Consider the following 13,079-nt stretch of genomic DNA (forward strand, 5'->3'; position numbering starts at 1 on the left):
TGTCTCTGTTCTTCATTTTGTATGCAAATGGAGATGTCTTAATCTTGTCACCCTTCTCAGGAGGGGTCTAGGTGTGACTCCCAACACCCTTCATTGTTCTCTGCAAGCCTTTTCTCTGATGGGTTTTGGTTCAGAGACTGGTGGGGGCGGGGGGTGTCTTTCATGAGTCAGACAGGCTAGATACTGCGCCCTGGTTCCCCAAAAACACAGAGCTGACTGGTCTCAACAATAAGGATGGCAAGTGAAGTCTAGTCCAACTGGAAACCATTCATTCTTCGTTCTTTCTTCTTTTTTCATTGGACTCAGGGAACTTTTGATCGGTTTGGATCTCTGATTGGACGAATAGCACCATACAGCTGTGATTCGCTGGCCACGTCCCGTCAGTGGGTGGTTGACTGTATCAGCTGCCTTCTCTGTATACAAGGTGAGGAGACCATTAGCAGGTATAAGGAATTCTTCACCTTCTTTCACTGTTGTAATGTCCATTTGTCTGCCTATCTAGTTCTTTCTGTCCTGTCTGTTGTCGCTTAGATAACAGAATGGTGGGCATCTTGTAAATACCTCATTAGAAGAGAAGATTCTGACGTGTAAAGAGCCTAGCACACTTTTGGGAACTGTACAACTAATAAATGGTCTGCATACAGGTAGATAAGCACTAAATTCCTTAGGGCTTGTCTACACAGGGACACTAAGGAAAGTTAATCCAAATGAACTAAAAGTGTACATTTAAAGTGCATGAGGTAAATGGCATTAAACACATGTGTGGATGCTCGGATTCCGAATTAAAATGGGCCTTATTAATTGTAGTGAATTCCATGGATGAAACTAACCTGAATGAAGGCCACTTTAATTCTAAATAAGTGTGTCCCCATAGGTGTTTAATGAAGTTTAACTCATGCTTTTTGAAAATGAATGGGGATTAGCTTTCTTGAATATCGCCATGGAGACAAGCCCTTCGTACTCAACATTTTCATTCTCTTTACCCTGCCACTGGCTGTACTGGAGGGGTTTCCTGGAATAATTCTGTAAACAAAAAGTTCTTCCAGCAGCCCTCTGGCATGAGCCTTCAGAGCTATTGGAGTAAGTAGAGGCCATTTTTCCCCTTTGTGAAAGAGTAGGATATTCTTTTCACCTAAGGGTTAGATGATAAGGGATAGAGCTTGGTTATCGTTTAAAGCCATTTCCAATGAGGGTGACCAGACAGCAAATGTGAAACCTCGGGACAGGGGGTGGCGGGGAGTAGGAGTCTATATAAGAAAAAGACCCCAAAATGGGGACTGTCCCTATAAAATTGGGACCCCTGGTCACCCTATTTCCAATTATTATTAATCAGTCCTAAAAACAGTGTGGGTGATTCAGAAACAGAATAAGGGACTCCAGCCTTTGAATGTACGACATAGTAATCCTAGCATTGTTTAGAAGTGACTGATGAGCCTGGGTTTCTTGCCGAAGTTTTTTGTCTATCCCAGTCTCTTTTACAAGGAGAGTTTGGTGGAGGGATTCACCTCTAAACTGGAACCTCTGATCTACCTGCATGAGTTGTACTTGAATAGGAGCTTAGATGTAAATAGTGAGAGCAGAGAGACTACTGAAACCGGACACACACAGAAAGACTAGGGACCGAATGGCTAGGCAGCAGTTCTGCGGAAAAGGACCTTGGGGTGACAGTGGACGAGAAGCTGGATATGACCCAGCAGTGTGCCCTTGTTGCCAAGAAGGCCAATGGCATTTTGGGATGTATAAGTAGGGGCATAGCGAGCAGATCGAGGGACGTGATCGTCCCCCTCTATTCGACATTGGTGAGGCCTCATCTGGAATACTGTGTCCAGTTTTGGGCCCCACACTACAAGAAAGATGTGGATAAATTGGAGAGAGTCCAGCGAAGGGCAACAAAAATGATTAAGGGTCTGGAACACATGAGTTATGAGGAGAGGCTGAGGGAACTGGGATTGTTTAGTCTGCAGAAGAGAAGAATGAGGGGGGATTTGATAGCTGCTTTCAACTACCTGAGAGGTAGTTCCAGAGAGGATGGTTCTAGACTATTCTCAGTGGTGGAAGAGGACAGGACAAGGAGTAATGGTCTCAAGTTGCAGTGGGGGAGGTTTAGGTTGGATATTAGGAAAAACTTTTTCACTAGGAGGGTGGTGAAACACTGGAATGCGTTACCTAGGGAGGTGGTAGAATCTCCTTCCGTAGAAGTTTTTAAGGTCAGGCTTGACAAAGCCCTGGCTGGGATGATTTAGTTGGGGATTGGTCCTGCTTTGAGCAGGGGGTTGGACTAGATGACCTCTTGAGGTCCCTTCCAACCCTGAGATTCTATGATTCTATGATAGCACATGGATCCTCCCATATGAAGATCCATGCAGTAGGGGTTCAGTTTCCTTAATCGTTACAGTACTTTTTCTCCTTTTCTCCACTCCAGGCCAGTCCATAAACCTGGGCTCAGCAGAGGAGGAGCTGAGATGTCTCCGTGAAGCACTAAGAGCTCCAGACCCCGAGGCTCTGTTTCAGGCATCTTCCAAAATGGCCAGGGTAACTGACTCAAAAAGCTTGTGCGGATGTGCGAGTGACCGGGCACCGTTCATTTGACATTTGCTCTTTCATGATGCCTTTCCGTACTCGGAGGGAGCTGTGGGAGTGGGGCGTTGGTTGCTAGTAACCAGCAAGATGCTTTTCATAGATGTGTGCTCTGAATGCCACGTAAAAACCAGATTCCACAGAATGTTGCACGCCCATGAAAATGCGCACGCGGATGCACACGCATGTACCTATCCAGCAGGGCCGGCTCTTGCTTTTTCACTGATCCGGAGCGGTGAAGCACAAAAAATAATGAAATAAAAGACCCCCATGCCGCCCCAAGCTTGGCTGGAACACCGCCCCTTGCAATCTGCCGCCCCAAGTATGAGCTTCCTCGGCGGGTGCCTGGAGCCGGCCCTGCCATCCAGCCATGCAGGAGAAAAACTATGTTAGTGGAACATCAAGCTGAGAAACCACCCAGGATTCATTCTGTCACCTTGTGGGTTTGCCTTCGCCGATATTTGTGTGCACGCCTCTCTTGACTGACTTCTGTGTGCTGTAAAAAGATGCAGTGTATGTCAGAGACTACAAACGGGAAACTTACCTCCTGCGTATCCAGTACAATGTTGTGCTAACTGTGCAACAGAGTCTTTGCCTCTAACCTGATATCATTAGTGTAGAAGACAAAAATGTAGTCTAGAGACTAGAGAGAGAATTGTAATCCCAAATGGCGAGCTAGACAGGAGGCTAATTCACCATTTGCTGATGCATGTATCTTTTTTTCCATTTTTAAAAGTGCTGGAGCCAAACATCATGGCGGTCTCTCCTCTTTTTGATTTGTTCCCAGGTTGTTAGTGAGTACTTTCCTTCGGAACAGGCCACAGACTTTATTGAGGCCACATTGGGTGGTCTGCTGTCTGCTAGCCCCACCTGTGCCACGGCAGCTGGACTGTGGATGAAGATCATCCTGAAGGAGTGTGGAGGTGCCATGCTGGACGAGGTAAAACTGGGAACTGGAGAGCTTTTCTGCCTGAACTCTAGACTTTTTGATCTTTGCCCTCATGTGTAAGGAAGAAAAATCTTGCTGTTTCTCCCCCTCGGACATAGAGTCGATTCCATCTCTGTTTCTACCCTAAGATAGGCAATGGCAGAATCAATAGCAGTAGACCGAGATAATCCAAGGGAAAAGGAAGATGGTTGGTTGTTTATTGGTCTAGCTTGTTGCCAAAGTATTCAGCCAAGAAAGGCTTGAGAAAACAGACTCTGGGGAAAAGACAAGAAGACAGAATGACTGGCACTTGGAGGCCTCCAGGTATTAGGAGGCCTATGGTTAAGGGCTACATGGATTAAAAAGAGCACTGGGCTATTGCCAGCCTCTTGCCAGGTTTCTGAGCCTGGGCTCCAGCCCGAGCAGGAACAGCTCCACTTTTAGCCCCATGGTGCAAGCCCCACAGGCCCAGGTTGACCTGAGCTCTGAAACTCAGTGCTGTGGGATTTTTTTGCTGTGTAGACCTACCCTTTAAGAAGAGAAGGAGGGAGGGAGAAAACACTAGTGTCTTTGGGATCCACTATTTATATGCCTTATTCTGGCGCCCAGTGCATTAGGGCTAGATGAAAGGAGCACTCCACAAATCTTCTAACAAGGCCGGTGAAAGGCCTCGGGAACAGGGAACCCTCGCAGCAGAACTGCCATGTTTGCACAGTGTTTTGAAGATGTGAAGGGCTAGGAATGAATATGAGAGGTAGTCCCCTGTTCATAGTCCCAGGCATTTGCACACTGTCTTTAAAGCACTTGCATATTTTGTGCTTGTGGTTGTTGATGAGCTCTGCATTCTTCGAGGCAAATGCTCAGATTTGGCTGCTTAAATCACACCTGCAAAATCTGGGCAAGCAAAGCCGCCTTTTGTGCATGTGAACTGTTTATGTAATGCATAGCTGGGCACCACCACATTAAATTACCTGGTGTGTCTGTGTGTGTGTCAGTGTTAATTTTTACAGCCGTGTGTGGGCAATTTGTGTGGGTTCAAGTTACGCAGACGTATTTGAACATTTGCTTCTTGAAGTGAGGCATTTCTAAAAAAGCAGCAGATGGTTAAATAAAGGTTTTGATTCTGTAGAGTGAATGGAGAGAAAGAAAAAGGGACATTTCTTTCTGGTTTTGTTCCTTCCAGGTGCCAGATATCCTGGCTATACTATATCGCCACATGCCTACGATCCAGGAGGGCAGCTTGAGGCAGTTCCTGGTGGAGGCAGTGTCCATTCTAGCTCACCATCACCAAGAGGCAGTGATCTCCAGCCTCCTCAGCAAACATCTGCCGATGGACAGGTATATACCGCTACCTCTTGCATTCATCTTGGTAAAACATGGATCCCACAGCTTTACTAGGAGATGTAGGGCTTCATTTAAGCCACAGACAGTTTGGGATCATTCCTAAGGGTTAAGAGCCTGGCTCTTTCTGCAGGAAGGTCCAAGAACACGTTAAGGTGGGGTGCGGAGAGAAATTAAGTGTCATTCTGTTTCCATTCATGAATAGCTGCTTTGACATCCTAAAGACCTATCTTTACTGGTATAACTGGAGTGTACTGTTGGAAACATCTACCTCTCTAGACGCCTGAATTGAGCTCACTCTGGAAATGAGCAGTGGCTGTTGGTTTCCTGGTAGCATGACAGCTTCAGGTGCAAATCCCTGGCTGATTGCAAAGACTAGGGCCAATATTATCATCAGACCTCTGCTTGGTATCAGTGAGGGTGGGGCTGCTAGAGCAGTGTTGCCATCCTTGGTACTTAAAAGTGGACTGGAAGCAGATCCACCATTTCATTTAAAGATCCCTAACTGAGTTATCAGTGGTCAGTGCTGGAATCTAAGACCATAAGAACAGCCATACTGGGTCAGACCAAAAGGCCATCTAGCCCAGTAGTCTGTCTTGCGACCGTGACCAGTGCCACATGCCCCAGAGGAAATGAACACAACAGGTCGTTGTCAAGTGATCCATCCCCTGTTGCCCAGTCCCAGCTTTTGGCAAACAGAGGGTAGGGACACCATTTGTGAAGGGGACATAGGATGGCCATGAATATTCATTCTCATAGTTGTATGTCCATCGAGTAGGAATCTGGCTGTTCTTTCATCCACTTGCCTTCCAAACCCTAGATCTTTGGGAGCCACATGCTCATGATTCCAAATTGACTGGGAAGTGGAGAAAACAGGAAGCGAGGTTGGCGCTCTGTGTCCTGTCCTTCTGAAGTCTAGTATTAATGGTTAGGCTGCAGGAAGACTAGGTCACTTAACTTAGTTCTGTACCTGGAAACTCCATATTTAAACACAAGGAGAGTTAAAGGAGGACAGGACTCCTAACTCTCTCATCATAGGCAAGGAGAACATTTGGTCTTTACTAAAATATGACGCATTCAGGGTGAGCCACAAAAGTGTCCAGGGCTCACCTGTAACTTCTGTTAAACTGCAGTGACACCGCTGAGCTGTGGAGATCTCTGGGGGGAGACCCCTTGCTTGCCACTCAAGTCCTACGAGCCCTAATAGAGAAGATAAAGACTCCAGCAAGAACAGAAGGCAACATCACCTCAGAGACAGAAATTGACAGGCATTTGGCAGCTGCTGAACCTCTCTCAGTAAGTTAGATGACAGACACATCTTTCAGGCTTTCCTGTGCCCTGTGACAATCCTGCTGATGGAAAGCGGGAAGTGTGGTATAATATTGCTGTGTGGGCACTTCTCCTCTGATGGACTGTTTCCCTGAGTCCGGCTCTGCTGTCTGTGGAACAAATACGGCAGTTTTAGCTACGTTACTGATTTCCTTAATACTGTCTGGCCATTAGAAAGTCTTTGGAGCAGGTTTCTCACAGTGCTTTGCAAATCTTCCTTTGGACTCACAGCATGCCTTGGGAGGTCATACACATTTATACGGATGTGGGAAAGTGAGCCACGAGTTAAGCAAGTTGCTCGCTGTCATTCAAGTTACTGGCCGAAGGGAGAATTTAGTACAGCAGATATCAGAAGGGGAGAGAGGGAGTGATGGTGTTGGGAAGAGATCTCCTTTTTTACCATGCTCTCCTTTCAGGCAACATGTGCCATCTTTGAGGTGGTGTCAGCCCTGCAGTCGAGCAAAGCTGTGCGGGAACTGCTCCCAGAGTTGTTTCCTGTTCTCCTGCAGCAGGTCAGCCAAACCCTCGGACAAAAGCTGCCTTTGCCAACGAGAAGCAGCCCGAGCGAAATCCGAGAAGGGCTACAACTTCCTGAGGGCAACCCTTGCCGGTAATTAGAAGGAAGGGAGAGAAACAAAGAGAATTCCAGGAGAGTTGTGTGACGCTCCCCAGGAGTTCCCAGGGTTACGAGGCACCTTACCATCACATGCCCTTCGAGTGAGGAAGTCTTGTCTGTGCCTGCTGTGGGTCAGTTCCCTGAAACTACCAGGCTCTGGCAAAACAAACCCTGCCACCCAGGCCTCCTCAGACCTCAGTCTCTTTGTACAGCTTAATGACAGGCACCCACCCACCCCCGAGTCTTCTGACCATTCCGTATAGTGTCCAGCCCTTTATCCACTGAACTCCCACAGAATTGTCAGGCCTGCTGTTCCCAATGGAACAGTACACACCAGTTTATTACTTCTTCTTTAGACTCTGTACTCGATACTTATACTCTGTACTGCAAAACACACAGCACTTAGATATATTTCTAGTGAAAAGAAGAACCGAGATTATCAAAGAACAGAGATTCCAGTGACCATGAGTAAGAATGCAAGCAAAAAATGGTTACATTTCAAATGAAATCATAACCTGCTCCTAGAAACTAAACTTAACCAACAGGTTAACCTCCTGTCTCAAGATGTTTCTCACCCAAAGTTCTCAACCAAGCCTGATCGCGACCCCTCTTTCATGAAGCAAACTCACGGTCCATCTACTTCCTAAGTGAAAGATGTCCCCCAAATAGACTAGAGCAAACCTTTGATGTGTACCCCAAAATTGGGTCCCCACCCCCTGTCTACTTCCTGCTACTTTTCTTTCTTTGAAGTTCTCACAGTCCTTCTCAACTGAATGTACATTAAGCATGTAGGGTTCACATGTAAACAAACAGATGGATAAACATTTCTTGCCTGAAAGAAAACCATTTTGTCACCTTTCCTGGTGACTAGTTCCGAGACACAGATCCTAAGAATGTAATTTTCAATGCATATCCATGACTCTTGACACAGCATCTGTACATGCGTTTCACAATGATATTGGTGACATGGGCTTTTATTTGAGACTCATGGGGCAATCTTTTAGTGAGCTAGAATGTATGTACCAGGCCCTTCGGCACCCACTCTGTGCCCCTCGCCAGTTAACACTAAGATTCCTGAGTCCTCAGTTGACTTCAGCTCTGGTAGCACATTAATGTACATTTCCCACCAATCTCGCAACATTATTAGTTTCTCTTCTTGTTGTGTTTCTTTATTCCATGCCAACAAGGTGCTCAAATTACAGACTTCATGGTTTTATAATGTCTCTGAATTTTCCTAGGAAACCAGGATCTCAGCTCTGTTCACGGATGGGCAGCAGGTATCAAATAAACATAAGGAAGTACTACTTCACACAACACACGGTCAACCTGTGGAACTCATTGCCAAGGGGTGTTGTGAAGGCCAAAAGTATAACTGGGTTTAAAAAAAAAGAGAATTAGATAAGTTCATGGAGAACAGGTCCATCAATGGGTATTAGGCAAGATGGTCAGGGATGCAACCCCAAGCTCTGGGTGTCCCTAGGCCTCTGACCGCCAGAAACTGAGACTGGACAACAGGGATTGGATCATTTCATGATTGCCCTGTTCTGTTCATTCCTGCTGAAGAAGCTGGCATTGACCACTGTTGGAAGACAGTGTACTGGACTAGATGGACCATTGGACTGACCCAGTAAGGCTGATCTTATGTAGTGGCCACAGTGGGTCAGGTTTGCAAGATGGGTGCCTCAGTTTTGTCCACAAAACTTGAATTTGTTCAGATGGATGGGTACCTAGTTATGTGATTGCTGGCGCTGCAGACACGAGTATATATTCTGCTCATGCTGTTGGCCCATGTGCAGGCCCATTTTAGGTACCTATGTGACAGGGTGGTAGGCTGTGCCCCGGCCTGTTCCATGGACACAGACTGCTCTGAGTCCCTCCAAAGTGTTCTAGGGATGCCTGCTCCTGAGATCCTGGTGGTAAGGGCTCTGATGACTGTTTGACCCCACTGGATGATCTTAAGTCACCTTTACACTTGACCTTTGTTTTCTTTCTCCTCCCTCTTGTCTCTACTTTCGTGTCTAGGTTCCTCCAGCCCCTTTACATATATTTCCTCTTTACCTGGCCCTTCAGGTTTTATTTACACCCTCCTGGGCCTCCATACCTGCCTTGGTGTCCCTGTTAGAAAGGGATTCCAGTCCATGCCCAGTAGAAGGCAGTGGGGCAATCCATCCACTACCCCTACATGTTTCTGCCTAAACTTCCCCTTAATTTTCAGAGTCACCTCTGCCATTGGGCAGAATTTATTGTCCCCATGGACCTGGTATTCAGTTTTGATCCTACCTCTGGGAAGTATCCAGTGGGGTTTCCCTAACTCCTGCCTGATTAGCAAACAGGATGAAGCTGTGTCCATTAGTCCCTTTGGTGGCTCCTCCCTACCCAGACCGATACGGTAGGTACTTTCTTTTTTCTTCCCTGCCTGGGAGTCTTGTCCCAACCACAAAACTGGGCAAACCCACAGTCCATTTTCGGACAGTCTCTTTTTAGATGTCCTTCAGGTCCATGTCGGAAGCACGCCGTAGGCCAAGCTCCCACTACAGTTCCTTGAGGCTCCTCCCTCTTCTTCTTGCTGCCCTTCCCAGCTGTAGGCATTCTGGTCCTTCTCAAATCTAGTCCCTTAAGCCACTGACTCACTCTGGGAATGTCCGCCTCTGCAAATTCCTCTCACTTTAACTGTGGGGTCCAGATGAACTGGCTGGCGCCACAGAACCCATACTCGGGTATGCTCAGGGAGACTCTGAAGAAACTTCCAGAACCATGCAGTCCGTGATCTCCCCCACAGTCTGAGTATCTGGCCTTACCAATGAGTGGCCCAATCTTTTAATTTCTGTCCAAATGCACAGAGGCATAATCCCTCAATCCATCTTTCAACTCTACATTTCTGGCAGTACTTTTCTGTAGACAGGCCCCACCTCGTCCAGCATGGCTGCCTTAATCATGTCATAATCTCTTGCCTGCTCATCACTAAAAGCCCTAGATGTGCTTCCCCGGTTAAATAGGGTGTCAGTTGAAGGGCCCACATTGTTCTGTCCCTAGGAGGTCTCACTGCTGCTCCTTGAAGAGTAACCAAAAACACATCGGGGTTGTTCACGGGTCCCATTTTACAGTCTGATCTCCTGTGCCTGGTTTCCATTTCCTGTCACGGGACTCACCAAACTTTGGGGGAGTTGTTGCTAGACCTGGGCTTGTTCCCATATAAATTCCTGCCGACTCCTTTGCTGTTAAACCTACCGGGCGAGGAAAGGCTGTTTTTCTGCCTGCTGGGATTGTTGGAAGGTCTGTCGGGTCTTCTACACCAGCGGTCTCCAAACTGGGGTGCGCGGGATGATCCCGGGGGGGGCGTGGCAGCAGTAGCGCCGCCGGACGGCACTCCGCCGTTTTTTTCCTTCGGCGGCAGCTCTGCATGTCCACGGCTGGTGCTCCCCTCTGGCGGCCCGCCTGTGGCAGGTCTCCCATCGGTGGCGCGTCTGCGGCAGGTCACCCTGGGGGTGCGTGAGCCAAAACGTTTGGAGGCCACTGTTCTACACCAGCAGTTCTCAACCGGGCCGGTTTTAGGGGGTCTGCCAAGCAGGGTTGGCTTTAGACTAGCTGGGGCTCAGGGCAGAAAGCTGAAGCCTTGAGCCCAGCACCTGCACTAAAGCCTCAAGCCCCTGCACCCTGTGGGGTTAAAATCTGGAGCCAGGAGCCCCAAACTCTGATGCCTGGCAGGGCAGAGGCCTGGAACTGGGCCATGGAGTATTTCTAGCATGTTGAGGGTGGGGGGAGGCTCAGAAACAGAAAGGTTGAGAACCCCTGTTCTACACTTCTCTTTGCTGCTTCATCACCCATTTCAGTGTTTCCTCCATCGCCTGGACTGCGAAACCTCTACACCGGCTTCTCCAAGAGGCTCTCCATTTGCATAGATAACAGGGAAATCCCTGATGAGCCCCCAGCTGTGACAGAGAGGGGTGTTGCACCCCCACATCTTCCACAAACACAGACCGCGTTGAGACTTTTTTGCTTGTAAACACCAATGTATAGTCTATTTAATCCCCCTACCAATACATAGCACCTTTATATTGTATCTCAACTTTCTAAGCTCTTCTCCAAAAGTCAGGTGGGGGGTAAGGTGTTTCCACTCAGAGACCTCACTTTGTCAGGCTCTCCTAGCTTTTTGTTTTTCTGTTTCTCTTAGGGTGACCAGACAGCAAATGTGAAAAATCAGGACAGGGGCGGGTGGGGGGATAGGCACCTGTATAAGATAAAGCCCCAAATATTGGGACATCTGGTCACCCAAGTTTCTTTCTCTGTCTGTTCCCCTCAAAGGGCTCCTGCCCATGTCCTTTTATACAGTTTCCCTGTTAATGGAATGATTGGTTCCTTGATTCACTAGCCCCAATCTGACCTCCTAATCAGGTACACCTCTATCCAATTAGGCCTTCTGTGAGGAACCGAATTAGTACGAATAGTGACCAGAGTGCTGACTCAAGTGCAAACCCTCAGCACTCTGTCACCTCATATCTGGAGATATGACCCCAAAATGTCCATTAGTGATCACCACACTCTATGCCCCCTGTTTCTGGGTCCTGATCATGTATCTTTTCCATATCACTGTACTCTGCTAGTGCCCATACTCCTTGCAGAAAGAGAAAAAGCCCTGGCTGGGATGATTTAATTGGGGATGGGTCCTGATTTTGAGCAGGGGGTTGGACTAGATGACCTTCTGAGCTCCCTTCCAACCCTGATATTCTATGATTCTATGATTCTATGAAAAAGAACTGCAAAATTTTGTCCCTAGCAAAACTAGTCCTATGAGATGTATGAGACTGAAACTTACCTCCCAGCATCAAGTCCTTCCAGGGACACTGGTGTCCAGGACATTGCCAATGGGTGAACTGCCGATTGAACAGCAGACCTGAGAAGTAACCGGGGCTTCCTGACTCTCTGTTCAAGCTGCACCTTCCTCCTGATTGCTGCAGTTCTGTGCCTCTCTTTCCCCAGGCTTTCTATCAAAGCATTAGAATCTGTGCTTTTCAAGGGTGGGAATGAGAGACTGGTGAGAGCGCTCAGGAAGCAGAGGACTTGGACTCTTGTGGAAAACCCCAAGACACACCATGAGGGAGTGTGTCTGCTGGTGAGGTAAGAGATCTAGGAGGCATCATTTTATCCTTGGGAATGAGTAGCCAATAGAGTGGCTGAGAGGGAACCTCCCGTTTATAGCTTTGTGGGCGGGGAGTGCGGGGGTGTCCTGGGTGGAAACACACAGCTCCCACTCCTAGATATCAGAGCTGTATGCTCAGAGCAGCTGAGTTTTTGAAGTGTGCAATCTAGCCCATGAGCGGTTTCTTTTGTCTTCCAGGCTTCTGCTAAGATCTGGACTTATAACACCTGAGATCATACAGAGCCTCCTCCCCTGGGTGAATTCCCCCTCAGAAAACCACCGAGTCACCAGCACAGCTTTCCTTGCCCAGGTAAGACACAGGGCTCTGAAGAGCAGTTTCACCATTAGACTCTTGTCTGCCTTTCTTTCGGGAGTTGTACAGTTCAGTTCATAGGAGTAATTGTCATTTTAGACAGTAGAATAGGTCCTCCTTTATATGGAAACCTCACCAGGAACTTCACGATACCTTTCTGAGTCCTTCTCTCTCTCTCTCTGTGGTTTTTATTGCCGTCATTGCCTATACTAGCTACACAACCACAGGTGCTGGCTGAGAGAGATACGGACAGAGTTTGGATGACTGGACCTCTTCTGCCAAGTCCTAGTGCTGATCCTAACCAACACCTCCTGAATTTGTTTTAGCTCAGCACATCATCTGAATGAACTGAGTGTCCTAATACTACCAACCAAGCAACCTACAACTACATTAATGTCTATCTTAGGTTCTCATTACTCTAGTATCGGAGTACCTCTAAACTCTTTAATGTCTGTATCCCCACCACACTCCTGCGAGGTAGGGAAGCACTATGTTTCCTATTTTACAGGCAGGGAACTGATGCACAGAAGGGCTAAGTGACTTGCCCAAGGTCACACAGGAAGTCTTTGAGGGAGCAGGAAATGAAACCTGGGTCTCCTAAGTCCTAGGCTAGTGTGGGGATACCTGCTGGAGCATCCTCCCTTTCCACAGTCTTCCTCCAACATCTGCATCATATTTCCCACTTATGCTAAGCAACTATCTTCGGGGCTTATCCGGTTCTAAGAAAAACAACCTCTCTGTGCCTGTGATGGGCTGTACCTGGGCTTTAAGGCTCCTTACAAGAGGCCCCATGGTCCTACTACACCCTGCCCCAGGAAAAGAGCCCCCAGTCTGGGTC

This window comes from Lepidochelys kempii, chromosome 20 (assembly GCF_965140285.1).
Source record: "Lepidochelys kempii isolate rLepKem1 chromosome 20, rLepKem1.hap1, whole genome shotgun sequence".
NCBI classification, from domain to species: domain Eukaryota; kingdom Metazoa; phylum Chordata; order Testudines; family Cheloniidae; genus Lepidochelys; species Lepidochelys kempii.